This window comes from Apodemus sylvaticus, chromosome 6, assembly GCF_947179515.1.
Source record: "Apodemus sylvaticus chromosome 6, mApoSyl1.1, whole genome shotgun sequence".
Taxonomy (NCBI): Eukaryota; Metazoa; Chordata; class Mammalia; order Rodentia; family Muridae; genus Apodemus; species Apodemus sylvaticus.
The window spans coordinates 72,545,370-72,563,980 of record NC_067477.1 but is presented as its reverse complement, the minus strand read 5'-3'; positions in this window follow the sequence as shown (position 1 = coordinate 72,563,980).

Below are 18,611 nucleotides of genomic sequence, written 5' to 3'. Positions count from 1 at the left end.
GATATTATGGTAGCTTCTCAAGATCACCAAAGCTCTAAACATAGAAGCTCAGTGCATAGAGAAGTCTTAACTCATCACAAAGTGGGGCAGCTATTTCATCTCATAACTGAGCTTTTCTCAGTGTTTAAAATGCAGAACGTCAGTCATGTTGATAAGCACTCTACTACTGAGCAATACCAACAGCCCTGGAAGCTAAGTTATATTTTCATCACACAATATCTTTTATTTCACATTTCACAAGCTTGGGGATATCACCACTCTTTGAGCTTTAAAGTAATCTTACCCTCAATTATAGTTTTGAGAACTTCAAATCCATGGACATCTCAGTCTATTTGATAACAAAGCTTGGATTTATCCAATCCCCATAACCTCTGTAAGGATAACTCCCAAATGTGGCACATGCAGCAGCAGACGTTGCAGGGTGTGTGTAGGTAGAAGGTGGCATGTCAGTTTGCCTCTGCCCTTTAAAAGCCACTGGGGGTGCACCAGCAGGGCTGTCTCTGTGCTTACTGCTTCTTACATATGGCCCAGGCAGGCTTTCAGCACCAGGATCTTTGGGAGAGGTGTGAAAAAGACTTTGCTCCCAGTCCAGGAGAGTGGGCTGTTCGAATCCTCCTGGAGACAAAAGAAAGAATTGGTTCCAGTGCCTTTTTCAATCCTAACAGCTTTCAGATGACACATTGAGAGTCATTTATACAGACTTGAATATACCCAAGAGTGTTCCTCGCCAAGCCTTCCTTCCCACAGTCTACATGAGCCAATGCAGATCACTTTATTTTAAAAGGTTACATGTTATACAAAACCCACACAACTAGCTGTCTTAGATATTTTTTCCTACCCCTTTCGGACCTCTGTAAGAACTCCTTGATCTTTTCCATACATAACGAGAGGTTAATGGCAGTGCTTGCTTTAGGAAGTCATTTTGACAGATCTGCATCACTGTCAGAACTGCTCTGTTCAGCAGTAAAAATCCTTGGTAGTCTCTGCTCTGACCAGTAGGCAGGTGAACAAGAATTTCAAACACCACTCTGAATACCCAAGACACAATTCACATATCAAATGACTCCCAAGAAGAAGGAAGGAGAGGTCCCTGGTCCTGAAAATGCTTGTTCCAGCATTGTAGGGGAGTACCAGGACAGAGAAGTAGGAGGGGTTTGACAGGAGAATGGGCGGAGGGAAGAGGGCTTAGGGAACTTATGGGGAGGGGAGAACCAGGAAAGGGAAAATCATTTTGAATGTAAACAAAGAATATTGAAAATAAAAAATTATAAATAAAAAAAAAGAATTTTAAACACCAAAACTTTTAGCTAATTTCCTTTAAGACAGTCATCAGATCAATACAATCTTTAACTTATACCCAGATTACTAACTTCACAGTAATATAAAATCCCTGTAGCTGTCTTGGGATCTCTGTCTTGACCTATAACACACCTGCTTTACTTCAGCAAGCAAAAAGTGTCCTGGCCATTTGGAAAGGTGGTTATGCCTTCCACTCAGTATGCTTACCACCAAAAGGCTGGCAAACTGCTGTGGCAGTATATTCAAGAGGTAAGACATGACACTCAATGCCCTTCCCTGGAAAATCCTTTGCCTCCTTTGAATAAGGTATAACAACAGAATGGAAATAGTATTTTATTCTTATGTATTTATTATTAAAGTCCCAGTTTTTTTTATTACATAAGGTTTTTCATTCTGCTGTTTTATTTAAGCCTTATTTTGCATATTTTTGTTGAACTCTAAACTAACTAGGCATTTGGTAGAAAGTTTTAAATGGCATTCGCATTGATAACATTTTAGTAATATCAGATTAATTATTTATTACTACAACTATGACCTGTTTTGTGGACAGACTTTTCAAGAAATGGCAGCAAAGGAAATCAGAGTGAGGGCAGTTAAGCAGAGACTTTTGGTCACTTATTTTTAGGTTCTTTTATTATTGTGCTGAATACTTGGTTTAGCCCTCTCTGATTAAGCTAATATAACTTTCATGGATGTAAATTCTCTGGATCAAATCAATTCAATTCAATTGGTATTATGTAATTGCAGCTTCAGTTTGCAGGTCGATCTGAAAACCTATGGTTCATCTATGCAAATAGAATTAAAATGTGATTTTTCTACCTGGAAACACATGGCAAAACTAGGTCTTTATAAATATAAATATTTTTAAATCATTGCAGGGAACTATATATACATATATTGATAATTTTATTTATAAAATAAGAACATACATTTATATTTTGAAGTACATAATTTAAATTTTATAACAGCACAAACCAAAATTTTAATTTATAAATTAAGAATATGACTTCATATACATATATATGTGCTGCGCATATTTTCCTAGATTTTTTAAATGCACACTTAACAAAATATGTATACATATTCAATTTTTAGATTTCATGTTTGAGTCTGCTACTAAGTGCAGTGAGCAATTTTTCAAATCAGTTTTTATATTATTTATTTGCTGGAAATGAAAACAACATGAAATTATACTTTAATAGTGGATTGCCAATGCAATTATAAGTTATTTTCCCCAACCATCTCTATTTTTGGTTGATGATTAGTGCCCCGTGGGATCCAGAGACTTCTCTGAGCGAGAGCTGTTTGTTTTCCGCGTGCTGCAATTATATATTACACATACACCAATGATGAGTAGCCTCGCGTGTTGGGATAAATATGTTATTATAAGTTCAAATGCTTAGATACTTTTTCGATGTTTATTTGAGCTGAGCAAAACATAGTGGTTTGAGTTCACGGGGGGCTTTCAGAAACCTTTTGGGGGAGATTTTCAGCTCACGGGGGTTTGCAAGCAGATGGCATATGCAAGCAATCACACTTCTCCTTGGTGGGAGGAATGGCATTCTCGGTAAGAAAATAAGAGAGGGAGGTGCCGTGGCAAGTCTGTTCTGAGTCTCTGCCTGGGCTTTCCCCACGAAGCAGAAGCACTATGTACAAGCTCGAGGGATAATATAGAATCAGAACACAGCGGGGCTCTTTTCACATCACCTCCATTCTAGCCCACCCCACTCTCCCTCGGGGATCTTTAGAACCAAGCTGAACCATCCCACTGTTCAGAACTGAGACCTTGTAGGAATTTGGTAAGATTGTTTTCGGGAACACCAATCACTTGCCCTCGGGGTGTGCCCCATAGGAAGCTTTCAGAGAGAAATAATGTCAAATGAGTCCCTTTCATATAGTTGGGTCGGCATCCAATTCTTCACTACAGAGAGCTCAGGGAAAGTCTGAATCCAAATTCATGCAACAAGAACATGATAGCCACCTTCCAACCCTCACCATTCATTCTCCAATGGAATCCTGGCTGATCAATCTGCCCAGTTTTTATAAGAAATCAATGACCAGCAAAATAAAAACGAAGAATATGGTGCTCAAGCCCAAAAGCCTTGGTCTGTTTAGTAAATGCACCAACTTAGGGCGAGTAAAGAATGGAACAGAGGGGAAAATAGGAAAGTGAGAGGGATGGCGATAAGGGAGGTGGGAGGAGCGAGGCCTGTGGATAAAAGATAGCAAGGGGAACGTCTAAGGGGATGAAGAAGACACGAGGAAGCCACTGCATCTGGAATGCCCTGCTCGGCTTACCCCAAGCTCTGACACTGAGAAATCGCAGCTCACCACCTGAAAGAGGCAATACGGAAAGGAACTGGCCAAAGACAACAGAAGACATTTTAATTCTCTCCTCTCTACCACACAGCGTTCCTCGAGTAAGACCCTAAATGTTTCCCTCTAGGAATATATGAGGAGCAGTGAGCATTCAGAGATGCCCACACAGTGATTTGACCACAGGATCCTCACAAATGTATAAAGCACACTGGTGTCATTCTAGTCTGAGTAGAAACCACCAGCCAGGGAGGGATCCATGGCTCCAGATACATATGGAGCAGAGGACGACCTTGTCTTTCATCAATGGGAAGGAAGGCTTTTGGTCCTGGGGAGATTTGATGCTCCAGCATAGGGGGATGCTGGATGGGTGGGGCAGGAGAGGGTGGGTGGGTGGGGGAGCACCCTCATAGAGGCAAAGGGGTGAAGGGTGAGGGAAAATATGGGACGGGATGGGGGTTTTGTGGAGGGGTAATGTGGAAGGGGATATCATTTTAGATATAAATAAATGCAGAGAGAGAGAGAGAGAAAGAGAGAGAGAGAGAGAGAGAGAGAGAGAGAGAGAGAGAGAATATAAAAAAAGAAAGAAAGAAACTCTCCTGGATGGCGTGGAGGACAGAAAGACAATTGCAAATGACAATTTGCAATCTTCTCCATATTCTTTCATTCTTTCTCTACATGACTATTCTCTATAAATAAAAATCTCATAGAAATGGCCTGTCTTCTATATAAACATGACTCTGCGGGAACAAATAACAGAGGTCACTGCTGAACGAATACATAGCCCAAATTCACTTACTGTATGCTGAAATACAATCTGTAGTCTACACACATTGACAAAGGGGCCCACAGTGAGAACTTAAGACTGGAAATAATGTTGAATCCTGAAATGTTGTTTTCTCTTTCATCTTCTGACTGGGATCATACTAAACCTAGGAAATCTCAAATACAAAGTATGTTCATCACGGCTAGGCTTACACTAGCTTCTGTCTCTTTCACTTTTACCAATTACCACTCCACACCTTTGGCAGTTTAGGCACAAAACCAAGCCAGCACGTTTTTAGTTTTGGTTTTGTATTTTCCTCTCCACAGTTTCCACTGATCGCAGATTCAGAGATTATCTTTCTTTTCCTACTGCATCACAAACTTTCATGCATGCACTTTGGATACATTCTCCTATAAAATGAAGGTTACTGGAACTGGAGTACGGGTCCTGTAGTACAGCCGACAGCTAATCCGACAACCCAAGCGGCAGGCAGGTAGCCTGCGCAGTATGAATAATTTGGATTAAAAAAAATGACTTCACATCTGGAGAAGAGAAAGCCAGATGGTTCAATATTTCATTGTATTATTTATTTATTTATTTATTTATTTATTCAATTTCGAGTTTCTCTTTGTTCATTTATGAGGTTTTTGAGAACTTTTCATTCTGCAGCCCGGACTGGCTGGGCTGCAGCCTTTCTAATCCTTCAGCATTACATCCCCAGGAACTGAGACTGCAGGCGCATGCCACTGCTCCCTGCTCTTACTGTGAATGCAATGCATGCAACTTAAAGCTTTATGGTATTTTTAACTTCTTAATATCTTGCCAGTTTTTAGACAACTATTTTTCAAAACTGACTATATACTAAAGATAATGTTTTACCTTATTTTCAAAGAAAGCCACGTTCATCCCAAATGACAACTCTGCTCAGAAGAGAGATTTCCCTCTTTTGCTGCTATCCAGTTTACCTCACTATTCATGTTAACTACTTACAATTTATGCCTAATTAGCATCCTGCTCAATTTCAAAGTATAAAGTGTATATCTTTAAACCCAAAGATTTTTATCCTATTAGAACACAAAACAGTATTCAGATAATATAAATAATCACTGTGTGGTTCATGTACCCCGAAGGGAGGGAAAAAAGGAAGGAAGTGGGCGATGAGAGGATGGGAGAGGGAAGAGATAGATTACTGAGGGAAACTGCACATGGAGAACAGTCTACTTCCTGTAGTTATTTCTTCACTTAAAGCACACTACAGAGAATGGACTTTAGAGGAATATGACAGAATTCAATATGCATTAGATATCAATGATCGATTGACAGTAATGTGTGAAATTTGTTCCTTAGCTGTAACAATTCTAGCAGCAATGTAAGATGCTAACAATATAGAAAAATGAATGCAAAATAGAAAGGAACTATTTTTTGTGTATCCATTGTAACTAAAACTACTTTAAAGCAAAATATTTATTTAAAACCAGAGATCAGTAAAAGTTACTCGCTAATATATTCACATTTTAACTATTGACCTATATTCTTAGAATAATTTTAGTTCATGTTAAAATCTCAGTGAATATTAATACAATTATAAATAAATATTTATTATACAGATTTAGGAGATGAGGGGCTTGGTATTTAATATTAAGAAACTCTTAAGAACGCTTATTTGGTGAGTTTTGTGGCTGATGTTGATACTGAAGGTAGATCCTGAAGATCTGTCAGTACACTTTCCTCTGTACCTTTGTTTTCTCATCTGTAATCATGGGAAGGAGTGAGCAGGCTATTATTATAAATTGTTTAGAGCTGTCTTTGGAATGCAGAAGAAATTCAGTAAAAGTCATTATTTTCAATATTGCATTATTATCAAGTTGAGCTTCCAAAAAGGAAAATTATGGATAAGATTAATAAAGTGGAGGAGAAACAGAAAGTTTGCAAGAAGAAATGACCAGATAAACCAAAATGATCTAGCAGACATTTGGCATTAATATTTGGAAAGCATCAGGAAGAAGTTATCATTTACATCATATAAATAAATGAGATTTCTGGGTTGTAGTGAAAGGATCCACCAAGCTTTTAGCCCTGGCAAGGGTCAAAGCAGCACACCAGTAAGTGTGAGGGGTGGAGACACAGAGAATGTTTTCAGTGCCTGCATACGCAACTCCGAATATTGTACTCCTTGAAAATAAGGTGTTTCAGGAAAAAAAACTGTCATTAAATTTGTTCATTTATGTGTGCAAAAGGCTAGAATATTGCAGATGTGCAGTAAGTCATGGAGATTAAGGAATAATTCTTTAAATCATGCAACAAATTTTCAAGTACTATTGCATTGCCAAGAATCAGGCTTTTGTCAAAAAGTATGTTACGATATTGATTTTTATTGAAAATGATAGAAACTGGAGCTGTATTATTTTAAACCAGAACACTGAAGTAGCCCCCCCCCAATGAGAAAAAAGCTTCCACAAATATACACTACCAAGTAAGTCCAACATGAACTATGTTTAACTTTTACACAAGGGGTGACCAACTTCCTAAACACCTCCAAGAACATGATCTTTGGGGCAGTCTTCTGTCCTTTGTGACCTTTGTCACCTTTGTAAACATATTCCTCACAAAATAAAGTCTTCATATTTCTTGTCTTATTGATGCATATTCTCCAGTAATATTGCTTTCTCCTGCATAATATTCTGCTGCACAAACCATAGTCTATAAGAAATTCCTATGTTTTTACTTTGCACAGCTATAGTAGTTGAGTAGACATCACTAATAGGTATTTTGTTTTACCCATTTATGAATTTATGTGCATAAATCTCTGCCTCCCAAAATTAGCAGCACATGTCTTGGAAAAATATACATCATATTCAATATGACTAATTTAAAAAGATTGTATAAAGGAACTACTTATGAAGATTAAGCCGGGTGTAAGGAAACAGATTGTAGTTACCAGAAACACTGGGAACTCTGATGTTAAAGAGAGGGCATTCTTAAATGAAGCCAGAGGCTATAAGAAGAGGGCATTTGATGGGAATTTTGACCTCGAGGCAAAGCCTACAGCTAGTGGTAGTCCACAAGGACAAAGCCTGTGCTGAACATGACTCATTTTCACTCTCCTTGAATGTCCTTCTTGGGCTTAATCCCTTGATATGGACCATATTAACAGTACTCAGAAAGAAAAGGATAAAAAAGAATAAAGGATAGACTGGGGAGCCTATGATTGCAAAAACAGACATTTTTTTAAAAAGACATAAATAAGAACTACACTTACAGTTATTGGGTGTGTCTGCAAGTTGTCCTGCCTACAAGAGGTGCCAGGGTAACAATGGAACAGAAATTGATTGTAAACAAAGAATATAGAATTTATATATATAAAGAAAGAAAGTTTCCATGAATGAAATGAAGGGGTTAATATACTCTTAGATCAGAAATCTTTTTTTTTAGCTCTGAAGATTTTTAACTCTTTTTAATTAACTAATTAATTAATTTTAATTTTACATCCCAATTGTAGCTTCCTCTCCCTTCTCTCCTACTAGTCCCTCCCTCTCATCTCTTCTCCTGGACAACCTCTAGTTCTCCCTTTCTACTCAGAAAAGGAGAGGCCTCACATTTATCAACCTGCCTTGGCATATCAAGTTGCAGTAGGACTCGCTTCCTCTTGAGGCTAGACAAATGTGGGGAAAAGGATCCAAGAGCAGGCAACAGAGTCAGGGACAGCCTCGACTCTGGGCTCAGGAATAGGAGCATCATGCTGTTCAAGATGCACAAATGTTACATATGTGCAGAGGACCTGTGTCCATCCCTTGCACTCTCCCCTGATGGGTCAGTCATCATGGGCCCCCGTGGGCCCAGGTTTGTTGATTTTTGTGGTGTCCTTGACCTCTCTGGCTCCTCAGTCTTTCCTCTCCCAGTCAAGTCTGCAAGTATAGGAGAATATTCTTAACTGTGTCAGAGGTGGGCACTCTCCCATGGCATAGGTTTCTAGATGGGCCAGTCTTTCATTAACCTTTCCCTCAATTTCTGCTCCATTGTTACCCTGGCACCTTTTGTAGCTAGGACAACTTGCCTACACCCAAGAGCTTTTTACATATTGACAAGTGTATCCTTAAAATATACAAAACAAAATGCAATAGCAATGTGAGAATAATTTTTGTGAATTTGACCAGAACAGGAAGAATAAGTAATAACTGTATTCAGAAGACATATATAGAAGTCGGGTGAGATGTTTCCGTGAGCAAAGGGACTGATGCCCAAGCTTGGGAATGGAGTCATGTTCCTTATTACAACATTTCAAAAGCTCGGTTTTGTTTTGCTACTGCAATCCCTTTTGGTTGCCTGAAAGAGCTTGAGGATAAGACCCTAGCACTGAAGACACTGCCACAAATATTGGACTCAGAACCTAAGCAAAGAAAGCTGGAAGTCTCCCCACAACCATTTGTTCTAGCTAGTGCAGATGACGGGGCAGGAAAGTTATCAATGGTCTGGCTATGCTCTAAATCCTTTAAACAAGAATGACTAGCACAGAAAAATATGCCCAACCATGAAGTAGTCACATTAATATTTTGGGGATATCCAACAGCTACCTGATTGCCTCAAGCCTGATACTGTAAATCTGGCTATGAACCCATGGCAGGAATGATTATAGATCCTAAAGGAGAACCAACCACTCCCATTTCACATACATTAATGTAGTTTCCAAGTGGCTTCTAAATATCTATCCTTACAACCACAGATGAGTACAGTCCTTACTCCTTATCAATGAGTAATCTTCTTTTTGCACAGGACAAAATCTATTACAGAAAATTGCAAAGAAACCAAGAACAGAGAATAGGTGGCTGCAGAACACATATCCCCTAATGTGAAATCTGTAACATGAACCCTATATCCAAGTGTCAGAAAGGATTGTGGAAGAAGGGTTTGAAAATTAGAAGAGCCAGAGAACCAGAACGTGTGTTTTAGATGTGATAATGTTATCCCCATGATCTCTCAACAGTTATGAACACCAGTCAACATCCCAGCATGCATGAGAGAAAGGCTCATGAGACCCAAGCTACAATTAAGTAGTTACAGAGAGTCTGCAGTTGTTTTGGGAGGGAGAATTGGTTTTATTCAGGGAAAAACCCCATAAGAGGTTGCCCAGAGTCAAGTGTTCATCCTATATCTCTGTGCATTTGGTCAACACTAGTTGGACTCAGTAATATTTATATGCACACAATATATATTTGCACAAATGTATATAGATACAAGCTGAAATATATGCGAACAATGTTTAAATGCATAGGAACAATAATTATATGAGAAGGTAGGAATTTGGTAGGAGAATAAAGGAAGAATTAGACAGGGGAGAGGGCAACATGATCAATTTTCATTGCACTCATGCAAAAAAATAAAGAAGGGTTGGATAGTTTGGACTGAAATTTGCAACTTTAGAATAGAGGAGGGGCAAAGGGAGGATACCCGAAGTACATCTGCCTCTCCGTCAGAGTTCAGTGAGAGATACAATTACTTTGTCTGTAAAATATGATGGAGAACAACCTAAGAAGACACCAGAGAGCATCCTCTGTACTTTTCATACATAAGTATTACATAAACACATACACTGTTCAAACATATACAAACATAAACCACATACAAATGCATAAAAACAGGCAATGACAGAGAGGGGGTACATAGAGATATACTAACTGAGAAATAAAATCATTTCATAAAGATTCAGAAAAAATTACACACTAAGAAATAAAATCAACCTCAGTGATTTTTAAAAGGAAACATATGTACAGAACACACTTTGTTGCTACAGTTCAATAATAACTAAAACTTACCAAGCACAAATTTTATATTCTAATTTAATTCACATACCACTATAAAAGATATGTTATCCTCATTTTAAAAATAAGCTACAAGACTAAAGCAAATTTTACTGAATTGTAAAATACTATAAAAATAGTAAGAGAATCAGATATCAGATATATACATGGGTAGATAGACACACAGATACATATTTAGAACAAACTAAAGTGCTGAAAATGGGAGGAGGCAGCTACAGAAGACTATATATACAACTATGTATGTTTTAAATATGCATGTATTTTTTTTCTAGAAAGATGAAACAGGAAAGAATGACTCCAATAAAAATGGAATTTCTATGAATTAAATACAAAATTGTTCAAATCAAAATAATACCACCTGATATCAGGCAAAATGAAAAGAAAATTCTGCCTGAGGAGACTTTGTGAAAATTAGCTTTTTCAGAGGTTGTTAACCTTCTGAATCACAAGTTTAAAGCTATAAAAATAGCCGAAGTTCTAACACTGAAATGGAATAAGAAGGATCTCATTTGGATGGCAACCTGAATGTTCCCTCCTGCCCATACGTTGTAAGCCATGCTTTTTTCTTCTGGGCAAATTTAGCCATGCTTTGAGATGACGGTGAATTTCTATCCATGTATGAGACCACACATGCAGTACCTTGGGATCTATTACCACCCCGGTCTCTATTTTTCCCAAGCATCTTTCAAAATGTGTTGATCCTGCAGATGATTATTTGCACCTGATCTTGAAGTTGTATCTTTGGAAACAAATTACGAGATGATTACTTGGCTGTGTTGAGAAAACATTATGCTTTTGTGTGTGTGCGCGAACGCATGCACTTCGCATAAGATGGTTGACATGTGGGAGTGGAAAGCATGAAACAGGAAGGACACACACGCAGATTCCTGCAGGTTCTTAGAACTTTGTGATGGCTCAGAACTATAGCCCTCCCTCATCAAAAACAATAGTCTCAGACACCAGTGCTAAGCAATCAGCCAAGTTAATTGTGCTTCTGTAAAATCTACGAGCACCTGTGCTCAAGCCAGGGTAAACGTCTTACTGTGTGGATTCGTTGAAAGGAAAATATCATTTAAAAGCTCGTCATATTCTCCTGCTGCGCCTCACTGCTCAAGTTCTGCATCGTAGCTCCAGTGATATACAAATGTCTCCTTAAAATTTTGAAGTTTGTACTGTAGCACATTTTGTGGTGTCCATGCATCTGTGGTTCAATCATCAGTAGCAATTGTTCTTGATTCCCTGTGGTTCCTTAAGACAGCCCACTGAGTTGAGAGAGTTGTTATTTTTGAGTTCCTGCAGCTCACATTGCTACCTAGAAAGTGATCTATGTAAACAATCACATCCTATTCACTTGAAATTCATTCATAAAAGCAGCATTCTCCTGCAACGTGGCTTGTCAAATTTTTTGTTTTGAAGTTTTCTTATTACTAAATCTATTATTGAATATCGCTGACTATTCTATAAATTCCTTGAGAATATTGACCATATTTTACCCATTAATAGGAACACTTACCTCTATATTTGGCCGGCCTATTATATGTATTAGGTTGCTACAGAGGACACTACTGTTTGACATTTGCTTAACATCAGGAATTGTTCTAAGTGCACTGTGTTGAAACCATGGAGTGGAATCTTGGTCTTTATCCCCAAAGAGGTTACTGGAAGGGATAAGGTGTAACCCTATTTTTAGCATATTTCTGTCTTCAGGACAACTTTTATATCTGGTTCTTAACTCCTATAATAAAAGTAAATCAAATAACATCTAGATACTTTTCTTTAAGTTTTCTAGAACTTATCTCTAACTACCACTGTAACCATCATTTCTACCAACAGCTGGTGTCAGGCATCACATGACAGTATTTGACCAATCTAGGGTTGACAAACCCCATAAATTAACATTTTAAATCTTCCCCTCAAAATCCTCGTCATAAACCTAAAATAATTTTTACTTTCATTTTGCACCTACAGCATGGATGAAGGCTGTTCATCCAAGGACACTGGCCACTCAACCAGTTACACCAAACATCTTTGGTGAATACAAGGTAGCAACCACACTGTCTGTATCCCAGAACCTAGCAGATTATTTTCATTGTGTTCTCAGTCTTAGAAAATGAGAGATGATAAAAGAGCTACTATACTAAATTTTTTTTACATAAAATTCTACTTCTTTGCTATTTTCTTTTGGTCAAATGGTTTTAAATTGCCATTAAAAATTCAGTAAGAGAATAATGTGAACGCATATCTGAATCCACACCCAGAACTGTGAATTAGGCTCACTGGCAACTGAATGCACCCTACACCTGTTACATTTGCCACTGGAATGGGATAAGCATTGTAACTAAATGGATTATGCTGCATTTTACTAGAAACAAATTACCCAATACTACCATTTATGAGTTAAGATTTCCTGTAAGAAAATAGTGCAGGAAAAAGGAGGGATTATTTCATATCTTTGAAGGGTGTTTTATCACACTGTGCAATTGCATGCAATTTAACACCTAAACTGCTTAAAGTGCAAATGATATCAACTAGTCCACTGTAAGGGCCTGGTAATAGTCCTGCCGTTTGTGCTGCAAGAGCTGGTTTTGTCAGCACTTCCATTATAAGCCTGGTCTTTCAGGATTTTTTTCCACTCAACCATGAAAATTTGCTGTAGTTTACAACTTGGCAAAGAAGGTTTTAGCTTAACAATGCCTACTTTTCTTCCAGCTATTTTGTCCCAAAAGAAGTCAGCTGGCTGACTCTGTGGCACATAAAGAAAAGAAGGAGAAAGAAAACTATAGGTTAGCTTCACATTAATAGTTAACTCATTAAGAGATCCCCTCCCCCACCTCGGCCTCACTGGTGTTCAAGTTGTTGGACACTTCCATATCATCAACTTAGACGATTACTAAAACACTTGGAAAATTTTTCCTGTATCCAAATACACTTAGCTAGACTTGTCACCTGACTTACAGTGACTTGATTTGCAATATTTACAATGATATGAAAAGTGCTCAATAAATGCTGTACTTCATATTTTGAGTTGTGATCATTTCCTAGGCTAGGGAGAGGTAATTTTTCATGATGCTGGCCAGAGAAAGAATCACAGAGCTTAGTCAAAAAAAATGTTATCATTTATAAAGATAAATAACTGATATTCTATGTTGTATTATGCTTCTGGCAATAGTTTTGCTAATGTGTTTCATATCCTACCATATCTAGAAAACTTCCATCTGCATCTGCTTACGAGAAAAAAGATAATTACTCTTGAGGTAAAATTCAGAATTCTTCCCTCACGTGAAGGCAATTAGACTACTGGTTACTACCCATGAGTTAGAACTTTTTTTATTCGATATATTCTTTATTTACATTTCAAGTGATTTCCCATTTCCAGGATCCCCCTCCCCGAAAGTCCTATAAGCCCTCTTCCCTCCCCCTGTTCCCAAATCAACCTCTTCCCTCTTCCCTACTTGGTATTCCCCTACACTGTTGCATTGAACCTTTCTAGGACCAGAGGCCACTCCTTCCTTCTTCTTGGGCATCATTTGATACTGAATTGTTTCCTGGGTATTCCAAGCTTCTGGGCTAATATCTGCTTATCAGTGAGTGCATAACATGTGTGTTCTTTTGTGATTGGGTTACCTCACTCAGGATGACATTCTCCAGTTCCACCCACTTGCCTAAGAGTTTCATGAATTTATTGTTTTTAATAGCTGAGTAGTATTCCATAGTGTAAATATACCACATTTTCTGTATCCATTCCTCTTTTGAGGGATATCTGGGTTCTTTCCATCTTCTGGCTATTATAAGTAGGGCTGCTATGAACATAATGGAACATGTATCCTTTTTACATGCTGGGGAATCCTCTGGGTATATGCCCAGAAGTGGTATAGCTGGGTTCTCCAGTGATATTATGCCCAGTTTTCTGAGGACCTACCTGCCAGACTGATTTCCAGAGTGGTTGTAGCATCTTGCAACCTCACCAGCAGTGGAAGAGTATTCCATGGTATCTGTCTTATTAAGTGATAAAGAATACATAGTATAGTCAATGATAAGCGTCAGTTAAGCTTGATGTCACCATAGACAAAAATGTTGGGGAAAGGACTAAGAGGAACAAGCACTCATCACATCCATGGTGCAAAAATGCATACTACTTTGACTACTAATACTTTGGGCTAAGGCTAGAAATCTTTTTGATATGTCAAAATAGCACATTATCTCATCTATATTAGTACATTTATAAAAATATATATTTGTATATACACACAAAAATAATATTTTTAGCAAGCAATAGCTTCAGTACTTGCTAAGGTATTATAATTTTTATGCTATCAAGGCCAGTACAAAATACTAATATACATCATATGAAATTTTAACAGAAAAGCTGCATAGGAAAATTGCAGTTGTGAAATATTATCAGAATACTTAATGTCAATGTCAATATTTAATGTATAACCAAGTGCTGGTACATGTATATTATATCTTCAGCATTCTAAGACAGTGCCAGAATTCATGACCTTGAAAACCCATAAAAGATGACATTTGGGTAGAAATGCTATCAGATTCTAATTAAAGCTCTTTCTAAGCTACCAAGTGGTGTCTTAGAACATTTAATACTATGAAAATGCATTCTTTTACCTTTTCATTATCAAGAAAAAAAGAAAGCCTGGAAAGCATCTTCATTTTTCAGTCATGTGACTTCACAGATAAGAGAATATTGTCAAAAAAACAAAGATCTAACCACTGCATATTGGTAGTTAGATAACCACCTGCTTAAAGGGGTCTCTATTTGCTTCCTCGTTCACCCAAGACCATTGTTTCTTTGCTCAACACATTGGATTCAAAGGATGATAAAACAATGGGCCCAAACCAGCCATACTGAGAATTTTGGAAACATTTTTAACATATTAATGTCTGGAATATTGATACAACCTGAGAAGTCACACACAGTACATGGAAGAAATGCTTTTAAATGACATCTTTGCAGTTCTATCATCACATCCAAAGGCTTTAATGGCGCTCGTGCTATTGATGAGATAGCAAGGAGGTTGGAGTGCTTGAGAAATGTTAGAATTGGGCATTGGTTAAAAGGGTGTTCAGGAGCTTGCTGCTATTGAGGCTGAAGAGCTTTCCAGGCCAAGGCTGATTAAACTGGAGGAAGAAAGAGGTAAACAAGTCAAGTAAGAAGTTATAACAAAGGCAGCAAGAAAGTTCATAGCAAAGAACTTGCTGATGGTGTTTGCCACTGTCTGTAGCAGAGTAAAAATGGGTGTCATCTATGAAAAACTTGCAAGAGCACGGAGGCAGATAGACATATAACATTGTATTGTGTGCTAGTTTGTCCCCTGGTCATAACAAGATACCATCTTGGACTTTGCCCTGATATCCATGGCAACAAGAACAGAATAGTACAGTGAAAGCCAGGTCTGGGATAATGGTAATGGAGCCAGGGCCCCTCCCTAGGTAGGGTCAAGAGACTCTTACCTGGTATCCCAGCTATTACTTTCTCCTCCAACTGCAAGAGATCTTGTGACATGTGAGGCTGTGTAAAACACTGACTACTGGTTGAAAGCTAGATTCTAAGATGCAGCTTCCATTCAGTCTCCCTTCAGGATGGGATGTGAGTTTGCAGTCACTGCTTTAGGATTACCCACACTTCTGTAATGCATCACCCAGGCTCTGTACGCGAGCCTAAGCAAGTATTTAGATTGGACTTTGGTGAACTGGTACTTTGGTCTGTCATTGTTTCCTCTCTGGGGTGATTAAGCATTTGTTTGTGTTTGTGTGGGAAGTTTTTCTAACATGTTTGCTTGCTATAAATACTTAATAAAAAGGAAGAAAAGCTGTGTAGTCAAAACATGGTATTTTCTTGAGAAAAACTGTGCCTGCTAAAGTAATAAATGGTGATGTTTCAGTGTCTTCCAGCTATTGTCAAACTTAGTCAACGAGAAACTGGTGTCTCTACCCTGTAGCCACTATCTCCTCTCAGTAACTACCTTTTGCTCAATGCTCCAAATATTATTCAGGCTGAGTATGCTTGTCTCTGTGTACTTTAATGGTCAGGCACTAGAATACCATTCCATTGTTCCCTCAAGAATAGTACACAGTCTACTATATGAGACATTCAACATTTTATTATTAAATAGATATTTTGATAGATGACTTTGCCTAACTCTATGTTAATGCATTTTGAACCTGTTTCAGGAAGGTTAGGCTAAGCCATGATGTTTAGTAAATTATTTATGTGAAATAGAATTTTTTATTCATTTAACATTACATTATCAGCCCCTCCTCCCTCCTTGTACCACCTCATGAAAACCTACCCTCATTCCTTCCTCCACTTCTCCTTTTAGAAGGGGGAAACCCCCTATACCTAACACCCCTGCTATTGACCCATGATCTCCCTCTGATATACTTCCTCCCAACCCCAACCCACTATCCCTCTAGACACATCAGGTCCCTACAGTACTAGGCACATCCTCTCTGACTGAAACCAGACAAGGCAGTCCATTTCGGAGAACAGGAACCACAGGTATTCAGACAACAGTTTCAGGGAAAGCCTTGATCCCTCTTGTTGGAGACCAAGCTGCTCATCGGTTACATATTAGCAGGAGACCTAGGTCCAGTCTGTGCTGACTCTTCGATGAAATAGATTTTTTAATATGACATTTTCAACTTTAAATGTAACTGTTAGAACATAAGCATAAACATCTGTGCTATGGAGTTGGAAATCCCTGATAAATAGTCATATGATAAATAATAGTATCATATCCTGAAACAAACTTAGGAATGGGTATTTAAAAGATTGAATGATTTCAGCATATAATATTGTGATAAATACTTTAACTTCAAATTTGAGGTATGTTTATTTATCCAGTTTGTGCATAGGCAAAATTTAGGATTTACTTCTATTACAATTATAGCACAACAAATTTCATCCTGATTTATAAGGAATTGCTGATTTTTTTTTCAGGTGACATGAAGTTCATTTTTATATAATCCTGGGTTTGGGCCATGAGTTTGCAGATAATAATAGCTGATGCTTGTGGTTTCTCACTATGTGCCAGGCATAATTAAACACTTCATATTTATGAACTCACTGAGCTATGCCATATCATTATCCTCAACTTTGAAAGGAGGGAGCTGGTTACAGAGGCTGCAGCTTTGAGTGCTATAATAAAGGCCATTGCCAGCTCCAGTTCCAGAACCTAAGAACCACTGTGGTCACTGTGATGCTCTACTTCAAGGAGGAACAATCTTTCAATTTCTGGAATAAGATATGTTTTATCATTGTGTATTAATCTTATAACCAAACCATTGCTGTATCGATAGTTTTGTACAAGTAATGATATTAACTATTTACGGTTTTGTTTAAACTGTATATCATTGAGATTTTAATGCTCAAAATATTTTAATTCTTCTAAAATAAATTAGGGAGGCTTCCATCTTCTTCTACATTTGTAAATAGTACAGACAAGCAATTGGGGCCTGGTGATACTCACCTGCTATTCTGGGGCTTGTGATAAAGTCGGGAGATCAGGAGTTCAATTCCAGTCCTTGCTACATGCTGGTTTTAAAGCTAGCATGAATTTCATAAAAACCATCTCAAAAAATGGGTGGGTAGAAGCAAAGGTGGGAGGAGAGAAGGAAGGAAAGAAGAGAAAGAAAAAGGAAAAAGGGAAGGAGGGGAGATGGAGGGGAGGAGGAAGGCAGAAAAACAACTTAGAAGATATCTTCCTTACATATTAAATGTAATACACATGGAAAATTTATTTTAATTGTAGTTTTCTAGTGTCATATTTTATAGCATTGTGAATCTCTTCCCTTTATTATTCTGCTCATATGTTATTAATGTGTATTTAAACCTTTTCATATAATTGGCATTATCGTATATCATAATAGTATCTATATTCTCTTTTCTACTGTAAGTTCTCTGTGTATACAGCTTATCAGAGTTGGGACTATAATTAAGATTTTTATTTTGGTATTTTATCTTTATTATTTTGACTCTTTCCTCAAGATGTCTCTGAGAAAGTGATCCCTCCCATAACCGTCTGGCTTGTGCAGAGTACTGACCTGGGCTGGTGTTTATCCAAACAGTGTGCTTACCTCATGGCTCATCATGTAATTAAGAATCATTTCCTTAACAAAATCTCTACATGGTAGCTGACATTGCTTTCATGCAGGGATACTATCAAGGTGTGGATAGTGTTGATTTAGGAATAACTATATTTAGAAGAAATTACTGCTGTAATTTAATCAAGGGCAGGAGAATAACAGATTGTAATATCGAGTTTATACACTGTTAACAGTGCTGTGCTACTACTCCAGGGCAAAGAAACTTCCGGCGATGAAGTACTCAAAATCCTGCCTGCCCTCAGAGGGGTTGGGTTTTCGCAGAGAACACAATAAGTGAAGCCCTGGAATAAGCT